Source organism: Erinaceus europaeus, chromosome 13, assembly GCF_950295315.1.
Source record: "Erinaceus europaeus chromosome 13, mEriEur2.1, whole genome shotgun sequence".
In the NCBI taxonomy this organism is placed as follows: Eukaryota; Metazoa; Chordata; class Mammalia; order Eulipotyphla; family Erinaceidae; genus Erinaceus; species Erinaceus europaeus.
The window spans coordinates 99,605,532-99,617,734 of record NC_080174.1 but is presented as its reverse complement, the minus strand read 5'-3'; the positions used below and the strand labels follow the sequence as shown (position 1 = coordinate 99,617,734).

At 53.9% G+C, this 12,203-nt stretch overlaps 1 non-coding gene across 1 annotated transcript; it reads right to left on the bottom strand.

Moving 5' to 3' along the window:
- Positions 1–11,827: 11,827 nt before the first annotated feature.
- Positions 11,828–11,958, bottom strand: LOC132532571 (small nucleolar RNA SNORA44). Its single transcript, XR_009544510.1, has one exon. It is a non-coding gene; the product is annotated as a small nucleolar RNA SNORA44 (small nucleolar RNA).
- Between the last annotated feature and the right edge of the window lie 245 nt (positions 11,959–12,203).

Sequence of the window (12,203 nt, the reverse complement as noted above, 5' to 3'; positions counted from 1 at the left end):
TCCACGCAAGTCTGAACAGGACGTAAGATGTGAGTTTTCCTTATGTTTGTATTTCACAGAGAAAGGGGTGGGGAATGGACGTGTCAGGGGCCACTACAGGCTCCTTCCTGCAAAGCGGTGTGAGCACATTCACGCAGCCTCACGCACCGCACTGGGCCTGCTTTTCTGTCTGCCCTCCCTCCTCTCTCCTGTCCTCACTTCCCTGCAAGCAAGTCTCCCAGAATTTGCCCCAAGAAAAGGTTTTTCTGATCTCAATTCATGCTGCTCTCTCAGAACGAGCACCCGGCCTCAGTTCCCTCTTGGTCCCTGGAGACAGCAGGCTGGAGCCCCTTGGCCTACGAGTTGGCTCCTCCACTGCCCAGCTCTGGGGATGGCTGTCCTCGGGACACATCCGAAAGGGCCCAGGCATGGGTTCTAGGCAGCATAGCCCTATTTATTTCCTTATCTGCTAGGACAGAGAAACAGAGAGGAAGCGGAGATAGAAAGGGAGAGAGGAGAGACACTGGTAGACCTGCTTCAAGGCTGGTGCAGCTTCCCTACTGCGGGTGGGCACGGGGCTTGAACCTGGGCCTCTTAATGAAATCCATTCCTGCTGAGCTCATCTGCATAAGGATGCAGGTATGCCTGCTTCCCTCGAACCCCTTCCACACCTGCCACAGACCGCAGAGGCCCACCCACCGCACACCCAGGCGGCACTCAACTGCTTCTGCCTGACTGTCAGTCGCTCGTGACCTCCCTCCAGACACCTCCAAACAAACAAAAAATAATCCAAGGAAGGAGGGAACCTCCCCTCGGAGGCTACTGGAGACACAGTTTCCTTCCCCCAGATGTTTATTTAACAAACTGATAATCACAAAAAAAAAAAAAACCCAGCGACGACTCCAGAAAGGACCATGTGCTCAGCCCATCTGCAGGCTGGGGGAAGCTGAATGATGGCAAAACCTGACTCACAGAGCGCGTCCAGTCTGCCGGGCAGGGCCGTGGCCGCCAGGGCTGAGTGAGGCTGGTCAGGTGCACGTACTTGGAGCTGCTCTGCCAGCTACACACCCACCCGTGCCCGGCCCCACCGCCAGAGCAAGTTTCAGTGTGGCGGCGCTGTCTTTCCCTCTCCCCCTCTGTCTGAAAAAGTCAGCTCAGAGCTGTGAAGCTATGAGGAGGAAGGGGAGGTGGAGGAGGGAGAGGAGGACAGAAGAGGAGGAGGGAGAGGAGGAGGGAAAGGAGGAGGGAGAGGAGGAGGGAGAGAGAGGAGGGAGAGGAGAGGAGGAAGGAGAGAAGGAAGGAGAGGAGGAGGGAGAGAAAAAAGGAGGAGGAGGGAGAGGAGGAGGGAGAGAGAGGAGGAGGGAGAGGAGGAGGGAGAGAGAGGAGGAGGGAGAGGAGGGAGAGGAGAGGAGGAAGGAGAGAAGGAAGGAGAGGAGGAGGGAGAGGAGGAGGGAGAGAGAGGAGGGAGAGAGAGGAGGGAGAGGAGAGGAGGAAGGAGAGAAGGAAGGAGAGGAGGAGGGAGAGAAAAAAGGAGGAGGAGGGAGAGGAGGAGGGAGAGAGAGGAGGAGGGAGAGGAGGAGGGAGAGAGAGGAGGAGGGAGAGGAGGGAGAGGAGAGGAGGAAGGAGAGAAGGAAGGAGAGGAGGAGGGAGAGGAGGAGGGAGAGAGAGGAGGGAGAGGAGGGAGAGGAGAGGAGGAGGGAGAGAGAGGAGGAGGGAGAGGAGGAGGGAGAGAGAGGAGGAGGGAGAGGAGGAGGGAGAGAGAGGAGGAGGGAGAGGAGGGAGAGGAGAGGAGGAAGGAGAGAAGGAAGGAGAGGAGGAGGGAGAGGAGGAGGGAGAGAGAGGAGGGAGAGGAGGGAGAGGAGAGGAGGAGGGAGAGAGAGGAGGAGGGAGAGGAGGAGGGAGAGAGAGGAGGAGGGAGAGGAGGAGGGAGAGAGAGGAGGGAGAGGAGGGAGAGGAGAGGAGGAGGGAGAGAGAGGAGGAGGGAGAGGAGGAGGGAGAGGAGGGAGAGGAGAGGAGGAAGGAGAGAAGGAAGGAGAGGAGGAGGGAGAGGAGGAGGGAGAGAAAGAAGGAGAGGAGGAAGAGGGAGAGGAGGAGGGTGAGAAGGAGGGAGAGGAGGAGGAGAGGAGGGAGAGGAGGAGGAGGGAGAATAGGACAGAAGAGAAGGAGGGAGAGGAGGAGGAGGAGGAGGAGGAGAGGAGGAAGCAGTGTCTATGGAACCCCCACAGCCCAAAGGTTTCCTTCGTGTCAGGTCACCAGAAGGGGTGAGAGAAATGACCTGGAGGCTGCGGGTCCAGGTGAGGCCCGAGAGGAACTGCCGTCTCCTCAGTGGGCGCAGGCACAGGCACAAGCACCCACTCCCACCCCCGCACGACTCGCCGCGGGAGCCACACGCCCCGGCCACCTGGAACGACACCCAGTTCCCAAAGTCACAGACCGTCAGCCACCAAACCTCAGCCGGGGAGAAGCCCCTGGGAAAACGCCCCGAGTCCTCTGTCTCCAAGAGGCCCGATCCACAGGACAGCTGCTCACCAAGACACCCGGTTCACAGAATGAAAGCCGGGAGTCTTTCCGCAAGTCTGTGGCCACAGAAACGAGAGCAGAACCGAGAGGGAACCACTTCCGTCACGGGTCACTGCAGAGAGTTCACACGACGCACTGATCTGAAGGTGTTCCTGGAGTGAGGGGGGACAGTGGCTTCCACAACAGACTTTCGGGCCTGAGACATCAGAAGCCCCGGGTTCAAGCCACTGCCTCTGCGAAAACCCATGCTGAGCAGTGCTCTGGTCTTAAAAGATAAATAAACAAGACTGTTCGCGGCCCACACGATGAAACGTCCCTGTAGGCTGACTTCATACGGCCACACATGCCTGTGCGAGCCTGCCAACAGGGCCTTGGCACAAAAACTTCACAGCTCACAATAAAGGCGACTCGCAGCCCGAGGGCGGTGTAATGGTTAGTGTTGGACTCTTAAGCATAAAAGGCCCTGACTTCAAACTCCAGCATCGACTGTGCCAGACTGATGCTCTGGTTCCCTCTCTCCCCTCCTGTCTTTGATAAATAAACTCATCTTTTGTTGATTTCTCTTGTTTGAGGGAGACAGAGAAACTGAGAGGGGGATAGAGAGAAGGAGAAGCTTCCCCCTTGCAGGTGGGAGCAGGGCTTGAATTTGTGCCCTTGCACAAGGAAATGTGAAATGAGTCATTTAAAATAACAGTTCAAGGGGCCAGTTGGCAGTGCACCTGGTTGAGCGCTCACAAGTACCCAGGTTCAAGCCCTCCAGTTCCCACCTACAGGGGGAAAGCTTCACAACTGGTGAAGCAGTGCTACAGGTGTGCCCTTGTCTCTCTCCCTGTCACCTGCTTCTCCCTCTCAATTTCTGGTTGTCTCTATCCAAAAAAAAAAAAAAAAAGCCTGCATGGTAAGAAAAAAATTCTTGGGAGTCGGGCTGTAGCACAGCGGGTTAAGCGCACATGGTGCAAAGCGAAAGGACCGGCATAAGGATCCTGGTTCAAGCCCCCGGCTCCCCATCTGCAGGGGAGTCGCTTCACACGCAGTGAAGCAGGTCTGCAGGTGTCTGTCTTACTCTCCCCCTCTCTGTCTTCCCCTCCTCTCTCCATTTCTCTCTGTCCTATCCAACAACAACGACACCAATAATCACAACGTTAAACAACAAGGGCAACAAAAAGGAAAATAAATAAATATTAAAAAAAGAAAAAGATTCTTAAAAAACTATAAATATAGGGGCTAAGCAGAGGCTTATTTATTTTTCCCTTTTGTTGTTCTTGTTGATGTTGTCATTGTTGGACAGGACAGAGAGAAATGGAGAGAGGAGGGGAAGACAGAGAGGGGGAGAGAAAGACAGACACCTGCAGACCTGCTTCACCGCCTGTGAAGTGACTCCCCTGCAGGTGGGGAGCCGGGGGCTCGAACCGGGATCCTTACGCCGGTCCTTGTGCTTTGTGCCACCTGCGCTTAACCTGCTGCACTACAGCCCGACTCCCTCGCTCTCCTTTTATACCTCCCCCTCCCTCTCAATTTCTTTCTGTCTCTTCCCAATAATAAATAAATAACATTATAAATAAATAAATAAATAAATAAATAAATAGGGACTGGGCAGTAGCACAGTGGGTTAAGTACACATGGCACGAAGCCCACAGACCAGAATAAAGCCCCCGGCTCCCCACCTGCAGGGGAGTCGCTTCACAGGCGGTGAAGCAGGTCTGCAGGTGTTTGTCATTCTCTCCCCCTCTCTGTCTTCCCCTCCTCTTTCCATTTCTCTTTGTCCTAGCCAACAACAACAACAGCAACAATAATAACAAGGGAAACAAAAATGGGGGGAAAATGACCTCCATGAGCAGTGGATTCATAGTGCAGGCACCAAGCCCCAGTGATAACCCTGGAGGTAATAAATAAATAAATAAAATAATAGTTCAAAATAGCAATGATTCACCCAAAACAGAAGTTCCCAGAGCAAAGGAAACATGCCACAAAGGAACAAACGCAAGCAGACGACCAGGCAGACTCCACACGGAACAAGGAGGTTGTTTTTGTTCTCCTCGTTATTTTGAAAAATTTCAAAGTCACAGAAAAGTTGAAAGAGTAGTACAGGAACACGTCAATAACCAGGCTCTAGAGCAGGGCAGAGGGTGTCTAGCCCAAGGGCTGTACATGACCCAGGAGATCACTTGGTCTGGTCTGGTCAAGGCCACGGCAGGCAAGACTTGAAATCCAACAAATCTAGGAGTTTTTATTTTATTATTTTTTTAATAGAAAACTTAAAAAAATATTTTAGAGTGCTGACCTGGTATAGTGGCTCTGCACATGGACTCTGAGGCAGACAGAGCTTCAGGTTCAAATCCTGTCCTCTCCAGAAGCCAGCAGTTCACCGCTCCGGGAAAATAGATATATATTCCCACCCCCAGAAATCTGTATCCCACCCCTCCCGGGAAAATAGATATATATTCCCACCCCCAGAACTCCATATCCCACCCCTCCCAGGAAAATAGATATATATTCCCACCCCCACTCCGTATCCCATCCCCTCCCGGGAAAATAGATATATATTCCCACCCCCAGAACTCCGTATCCCACCCCTCCCGGGAAAATAGATATATATTCCCACCCCCAGAACTCTGTATCCCATCCCCTCCCGGGAAAACAGATATATATTCCCACCCCCACTCCGTATCCCATCCCCTCCCGGGAAAATAGATATATATTCCCACCCCCAGAACTCCGTATCCCATCCCCTCCCGGGAAAATAGATATATATTCCCACCCCCAGAACTCCGTATCCCACCCCTCCCGGGAAAATAGATATATATTCCCACCCCCAGAACTCCGTATCCCATCCCCTCCAGGGAAAATAGATATATATTCCCACCCCCAGAACTCCGTATCCCATCCCCTCCCGGGAAAATAGATATATATTCCCACCCCCAGAACTCCGTATCCCACCCCTCCCGGGAAAATAGATATATATTCCCACCCCCAGAACTCCGTATCCCATCCCCTCCCGGGAAAATAGATATATATTCCCACCCCCAGAACTCCGTATCCCATCCCCTCCCGGGAAAATAGATATATATTCCCACCCCCAGAACTCCGTATCCCACCCCTCCCGGGAAAATAGATATATATTCCCACCCCCAGAACTCCGTATCCCATCCCCTCCCGGGAAAATAGATATATATTCCCACCCCCAGAACTCCGTATCCCATCCCCTCCCCTGATAGCTTCCCTGTTCTCTATCCCTCTGGGAGTATGGACCCAGGGTCACTGTGGGGTGAGAAGGTGGGAGGTCTGGCTCCTGTCACTGCTTAGATGATTCTTAAAGCTATGAAATTATCTTGTATTTTCTCACAAAGAAAACAATTCACAATGAATCTTAGCTCACCGATATACTCACTAAATATGTTTTGTTAAATGATATGGCACTTCTCACACACCAGATTCAAGGAAACCCAAGTCCGAGGACCCACAGGGAGCTCCATGGGCAGTGAAGACACAGCAGCGCTATAGGCGCACGTCTCTCTCCTTCTGTCTTCCCATCCCTCTCAGTGTCTCTCAGTCTCAGTCTCAACAAATAACAAATACTGGACTGTAGGAAAAGCCATGGCGTATTTTTCTATGCAAAAGTGCAGCATGGCTTTTCAACCCTCTACTTAGAAAATCCGCGGCATGTCTCTGGCTCAGATGCACAGGATGGGTGGTCTGGGAGGGGAGGTGGCGCAGTGGATAAGCACTGGGCTCTCAAGCATAAGGCCCTGAGTTCGGTCCCCAGCAGCACGTGTACCAGAGTGACATCTGGCTCTTTCTCTCTCTCCTCCTATCTTTCTCATTGATAAGTAAAATCTTTTTTAAATGCTTTATTTGTTAACTTATTATTTCCATCTGTTCATTTATTACTGGCTAGAGAAGGTGAAATTGAGAGGGGGAGAAGGAGGTAGAGAGGGAGAGAGACAGAGTCACCTGTAGCCCTGCTTCACCACTCACGAAGATTTCCCCCTGCAGGTGGGGACCAGGGGCTTGAACTTGTGTCTTTGCACACTATAGTGCACCACCTAGCCCCAATAAATAAAATCTTAAATACACACGCACACACACACACACACACATATATATATATATGCACAAGATGGTGGTTAACATAGTCTCTTGGGGGGCAGACAGAAGGGGAAGGGCCCATGCTGTCTCTGAGTTCCGCCATGAAGTCTGGAAGACTGCTCTGTGCTGGAGAGCAGAGCTGAGGGACAGTGTCCCCACCTGGCTCACGGTCCTGCAAGCGCCACGCGTCCTCCTGCAGAGCCGCCAGCGCCCTCTCCCCGCGGCTCGGGCAGCCTGGCAAAAAGACACGCTGCAAGACGCTGCCTGCTGGGCAGGGGCAGCAGGACCCGCGGCCTCTGTGGAGAAGTCAAGAACGCGGTCGACACCTTGCTCACACAGGCTGGAGGTCACAGCCTGCCCAGAGCAGACCCTGGCACTTTCCTCACCACCCTGATCCCTTCCCATAAGAAGGAAGGAAGGGAGGGAGGGAGGGAGGGAAGGAAGGAAGGTGGGAGGGCTCAGCTCTGCTCTCCAGAACAGAGCAGTCTTCCAGACTTCATGGCGGAACTCGTGGCTGAGGCTGCCTCTGCCATCAGAGACGGCATGGACCCTTCCCCTTGTCTGCCCCCACCTTCACCTGGACCCTAAGATGCAGAGGCTTGGCGGGCCTGTGAGCACCGGCAGTGGAGCCTGAATGGGCAGCGGCGGCCGGTGCCGGACTGGACTGGCGGTCCCGCCACGGGAAGACTCTGGCTGTCCTCCTGGCCCCGTCCACTCCCTTTAGGGTCCGCGTCTTGTCTCTTCTTCACCGGAGCCCTCCTCTGCTGTGGCTTATGGTGGTGCAAGGATGGAACCGAGGCCTTCGAAGCCTCGGGATGAGGTCTCTTTGTATAACCATTGTGCTATCTCCCCCACCCCAGTAGCTCTCTCTCTTTTTTTTTTTAATTTTTGCCTCCAGGGTTATCACTAGGGCCCGGTGCCTGCACTCTGAATCCACTGCTCTGGAGGCCATTTTCCCATTTTGTTGCCCTTATTGTTGCCCTCCGAGTTAGCTGTCTTAGTGCAGAATCCAAAACCTGTTTGGTGAAGGCAGTGTCCTCTCTTGCTGAATGCTTGGCCCCCAAGAGACTATGTTAGGAAGGAAGGAAGGAAGGAAGGAAGGAAGGAAGGAAGGAAGGAAGGGAAGGAAGGAGGGAAGGAGGGAGGGAAGGAAGGGAGGGAAGGAAGGGAGGGAGGGAAGGAAGGAGGGAGGGAAGGAAGGAGGGAGGGAAGGAAGGAGGGAAGGAAGGGAGGGAGGGAGGGAGGAAGGGAGGGAGGGAGGGAGGAAGGAAGGAAGGGAGGGAAGGAGGGAGGGAAGGAAGGAGGGAGGGAAGGAAGGAGGGAGGGAAGGAAGGAGGGAAGGAGGGAGGGAAGGAAGGGAGGGAGGGAGGGAGGAAGGGAGGAAGGAAGGAGGGAAGGAGGGAGGGAAGGAAGGGAGGGAGGGAGGGAGGAAGGGAGGAAGGAAGGGAGGGAGGGAGGGAGGAAGGAAGGGAGGGAAGGAGGGAGGGAAGGAGGGAGGGAAGGAAGGAGGGAGGGAAGGAGGGAGGGAAGGAGGGAGGGAAGGAAGGGAGGGAGGGAGGAAGGGAGGGAAGGAGGGAGGGAAGGAAGGAGGGAGGGAAGGAAGGAGGGAAGGAAGGAGGGAGGGAAGGAGGGAGGGAAGGAGGGAGGGAAGGAAGGGAGGGAGGGAGGAAGGGAGGGAAGGAGGGAGGGAAGGAGGGAGGGAAGGAAGGAGGGAGGGAAGGAGGGAGGGAGGAAGGGAGGGAGGGAGGGAGGAAGGGAGGGAGGGAGGAAGGGAGGGAAGGAGGGAGGGAAGGAAGGAGGGAGGGAAGGAGGGAAGGAGGGAGGAAGGGAGGGAGGGAGGGAGGGAGGAAGGGAGGGAAGGAGGGAGGGAAGGAAGGAGGGAGGGAAGGAGGGAGGAAGGGAGGGAGGGAGGGAGGAAGGGAGGGAGGGAGGAAGGAAGGGAGGGAAGGAGGGAGGGAAGGAAGGAGGGAGGGAAGGAAGGAGGGAGGGAAGGAGGGAGGGAAGGAAGGGAGGGAGGGAGGAAGGGAGGGAGGGAGGGAGGAAGGAAGGAAGGAAGGAAGGGAGGGAAGGAGGGAGGGAAGGAGGGAGGGAGGGAAGGAAGGAGGGAGGGAGGGAGGGAGGGAAGGAAGGAAGGGAGGGAGGGAGGAAAGGAGGAAGGAAGGAAGGAAGGGAGGGAAGGAGGGAGGGAAGGAAGGAGGGAGGGAAAGAGGGAGGGAGGGAGGAAGAGGGCTGGGTGGCTAGAGTGGGGTGGGGTATCACAGTGGGTGGAGCATCAACCCGAGAGCACACGCACAGTCCAGGGTTCGACTCAGACTGATGTTCTCATTCTCTCTCGAGTGACTTTTCTGGGTCTGGTGGCACACTGGGTGGGATACGCACGTCACCCTGCTCAAGGACTGGGGTCCGAGCCCCTGCTCCTCACCTGCAGGGGGACGCTTCATGAGTGGTGAAGCAGGTCTGCAAGGGTCTTTCTCCCTCCCTGTCTCCCCTCCCACTCTCAATTTCTCTTTGTCCTATCAAATACAGAACAATAAATAAATAAAGGAGAATACGGCTACTAGCAGCGGGTGACGTGTCGTGGCAGCACTGAGTCCCAGTGACAATCCTGGTGGCGGTGAAAAGAAATATTTTTTTAAAAAAGGACAGATGGTTCAGGGGGTCAGAACCGCCACTTTTCCTTACAGGTGCGTCTATTACTTATTAACTTGAGAGAGAAAGGAGAGAGCCAGAGCATCACTCTGGCACATGTGCCCAGGCTAAGCCTCAGGGCCTCACTCTGTAAAATCCAGCTCTCTGGACACTCCAGGGACTGCCATCTGATCAGCTGAAACTCCCCAACTCTTGGGGCCAGGTGGTGGCGCACCTGGTTGAGCACCTGGTTGAGCACTCACATCACAGTGCACAAGGACCCAGGTTCAAGCCCTTGGTCTCCACCTGCAGGGGGAAAGCTTCACGAGTGGTGAAGCGGGGCTGCAGGTGTCTGTCTCTTTCACTCACTATCCCCCCCTTCTCTTGATTTCTCTGTCTCTATTTAATATGTAAATAAAAGAAAAACATTTAAAAATCCCCAATTCATCTTAGCAGTGCTCATAGCTTCTAAATCACCCTGTATACACATAATAGAAGAAAATTACAAATGGAAAAATAGTCAAATGTCCTGTACTTGGCTAAAGAATAGAAGCAGCCTCGAGGGTCTGGAATGCACTTTAGAAGAACTCTGTGGGACTGAGTCAGGGGAGGCCTCTAGAAAGCGCGTCTGCCTGCCTGGGACACGAGGCTGAGGCCTGGCCTGGCCGGGTAGAAGGGTGAAGCTAGCATATCTCCTTGGAAACTGGGCCGCCGGCCTGCCTGGTGATTGCACAGGAAGAACCACGAAGGGGGCCCACACTGTGAAAGGCGTTTGAATTCACTGGGGATGCTGGGTCCCCACAGGAAGTCTCGCTTGCAGGACTCAGGACTGTGGAACGACAAGAGCTGCTATTTAGTTTGGGGACAGGGACCACAGGGTTCCAGCAACAGGAAACATGTGGGCTGGATCCTCAGGAGATACTCGGGCTGAACAAAAGCCTAATTGGAGCTGGTCTCCAGAAGCCTCCCACCCGGCATTCCATGTGGGAGAGGATGTGGAAGTGGGTCACGTTCTCTCAGCTGAGCCAGAGCCGGTGTGGGCGGCCACACTCGAGGTGACCTGGCCTCCTCCCTCAGAGGCTCAGAGACTCCCCACCCCGGGTCAGCACGCAGGGACAGGTAGGGGCCAGCTGAAGGTCCCGTCACCCAGAAGCCCCAGCCTGCCCTGACACTGTGTGGACAGGTACTTCTGCACCTCAGGAGGGGGAGGGATGCCTCATGTTTTCCGGGGACAGCCATCCGTCCAAGGCAGGAGCCCTGTGTCCTGCTCGAGCGCGGGGCAGCTCCCCCCTCCTGAGGTCCGGCACGTACCTCCCAAAGCTGGCCGAGGGAGACTGCTCGAGCAGGAGAGACAAGAGGACGCAGCCTCTACATGAGACACACACCAGACTGGTGCCAGAACTTGAAAAAAGAAAACAAACAAACAACTGTGGTCTGGGAGGTGGCACAGTGGATAAAGTGTTGGGCCCTCAAGCGTGAGGTCCTGAGTTTGATTCCCCAGCAGCACATGTACCAGAGTGATGTCTGGTTCTCTTTCTCTCTCTCCTTCTATCCCTTTACTTAATAAGTTAATTAGTTTTAAAAGATCTAAAAAAAACTGTTAGAACGAGCCTACAGCTGTGAGCATTCCTCCTGGATTTGAACTCAAGTAAGAAGGGGGGAGGTTTCTAAGTGGGGAGTTCTTTCCAGTATGGCTGCCACGGTGCTGATCATCCCTGAGACGCCCACACCAAGGACAGTAAGTGTGGCACAGAGGGGTTCTCGTAGGCTGGCTTTTCCCTTATTCCTGCGGGAAGTCAAGCAGCCCATCCCAGTAGGCATCTCCAAACGGGACCTTGACTCTCTGGAGAGTTCAAAACACCCTCTCTGCTGATTCCAACTAGATAGTAAGCCTTGAGTTTGCATAAGGAAGAGCCATTTTCACCCAGCTTTCCACAACACGGGGCCCAGACTGTCATTTGTGTTACAGTCAGCAGATGTTTATTAATTGCATCAAAGAGCCATTTGAAGGCAGAGTGAATGGGCGTGACCACGCTGCACACTGGGAGCTCGACACAGTGGTCTATCTGGCTCTCTGTTTCTCTCCTTCTTTGACAAAGTTGGCTCAAAGCAGTGAAGCCCCAGAAACAACAGCGTCCTGGGAGGTAGCACAGTGGGCAGAGTGCAGGACTTGGAAGCAAGAGGTCCTGAGTTCAATTCCTAGTATCACATGTGCCAGAGTGATGCTCTGGCCTCTTTCTTTCTCTGTCACATGAATTTTTTTTTTTAACTTTTAAAAATATTTTGTTTTTATCACCACCAGAGAAGATGGGGCGCTTGGGATCCGTCTTCAAACCCCAAGACTCTGGCCATTGTAGCCCTGCCACACTTGTCCTTGTCTCAGCTCGGTTCCTCTTGATTCTCCCTCTCTGCATTGCAAATCACATCCCTGGAGCAGATGAGGACAGCTTTCCTGTAACAGACCTTACTAAAAAGCAGAACTCCAGCAACTGGTCTCTGTCACAATCTTCAGTATTGACACCGACAGGAAATCTGCTGGGTAAGTTAAAATTTCTTCTACTCATTCTAACTGAAAATGGTGAAAGTCAAGAGAAAGGCATCACAGCCCAGGTTCCAAACAAGCAAAGCTGAGTGGCGGCCACAGGTGTGGTGCTGACCTGACCTGTGTGTCAGTCTCTCCAGGTTATTCTTCCTGCATGTGGAGACACAGGCCCACAACCAGCCATAAACCTTGGAAACATGCTGTAAATAAATCTTTTTTAATAAGTGAATCCTAGGGGGTCGGGCGGTAGCATAGCAGGTTAAGCGCAGGTGACACAAAGCGCAAGGTCCGGCGTAAGGATCCTGGTTGGGGAGTCGCTTCACAGGCGGTGAAGCAGGTCTGCAGATGTCTGTCTTTCTCTCCCCCTCTCTGTCTTCCCCTCCTCTCTCCATTTCTCTCTGTCCTATCCAACAACGATGACATCAATAATAACTACAACAATAAAACA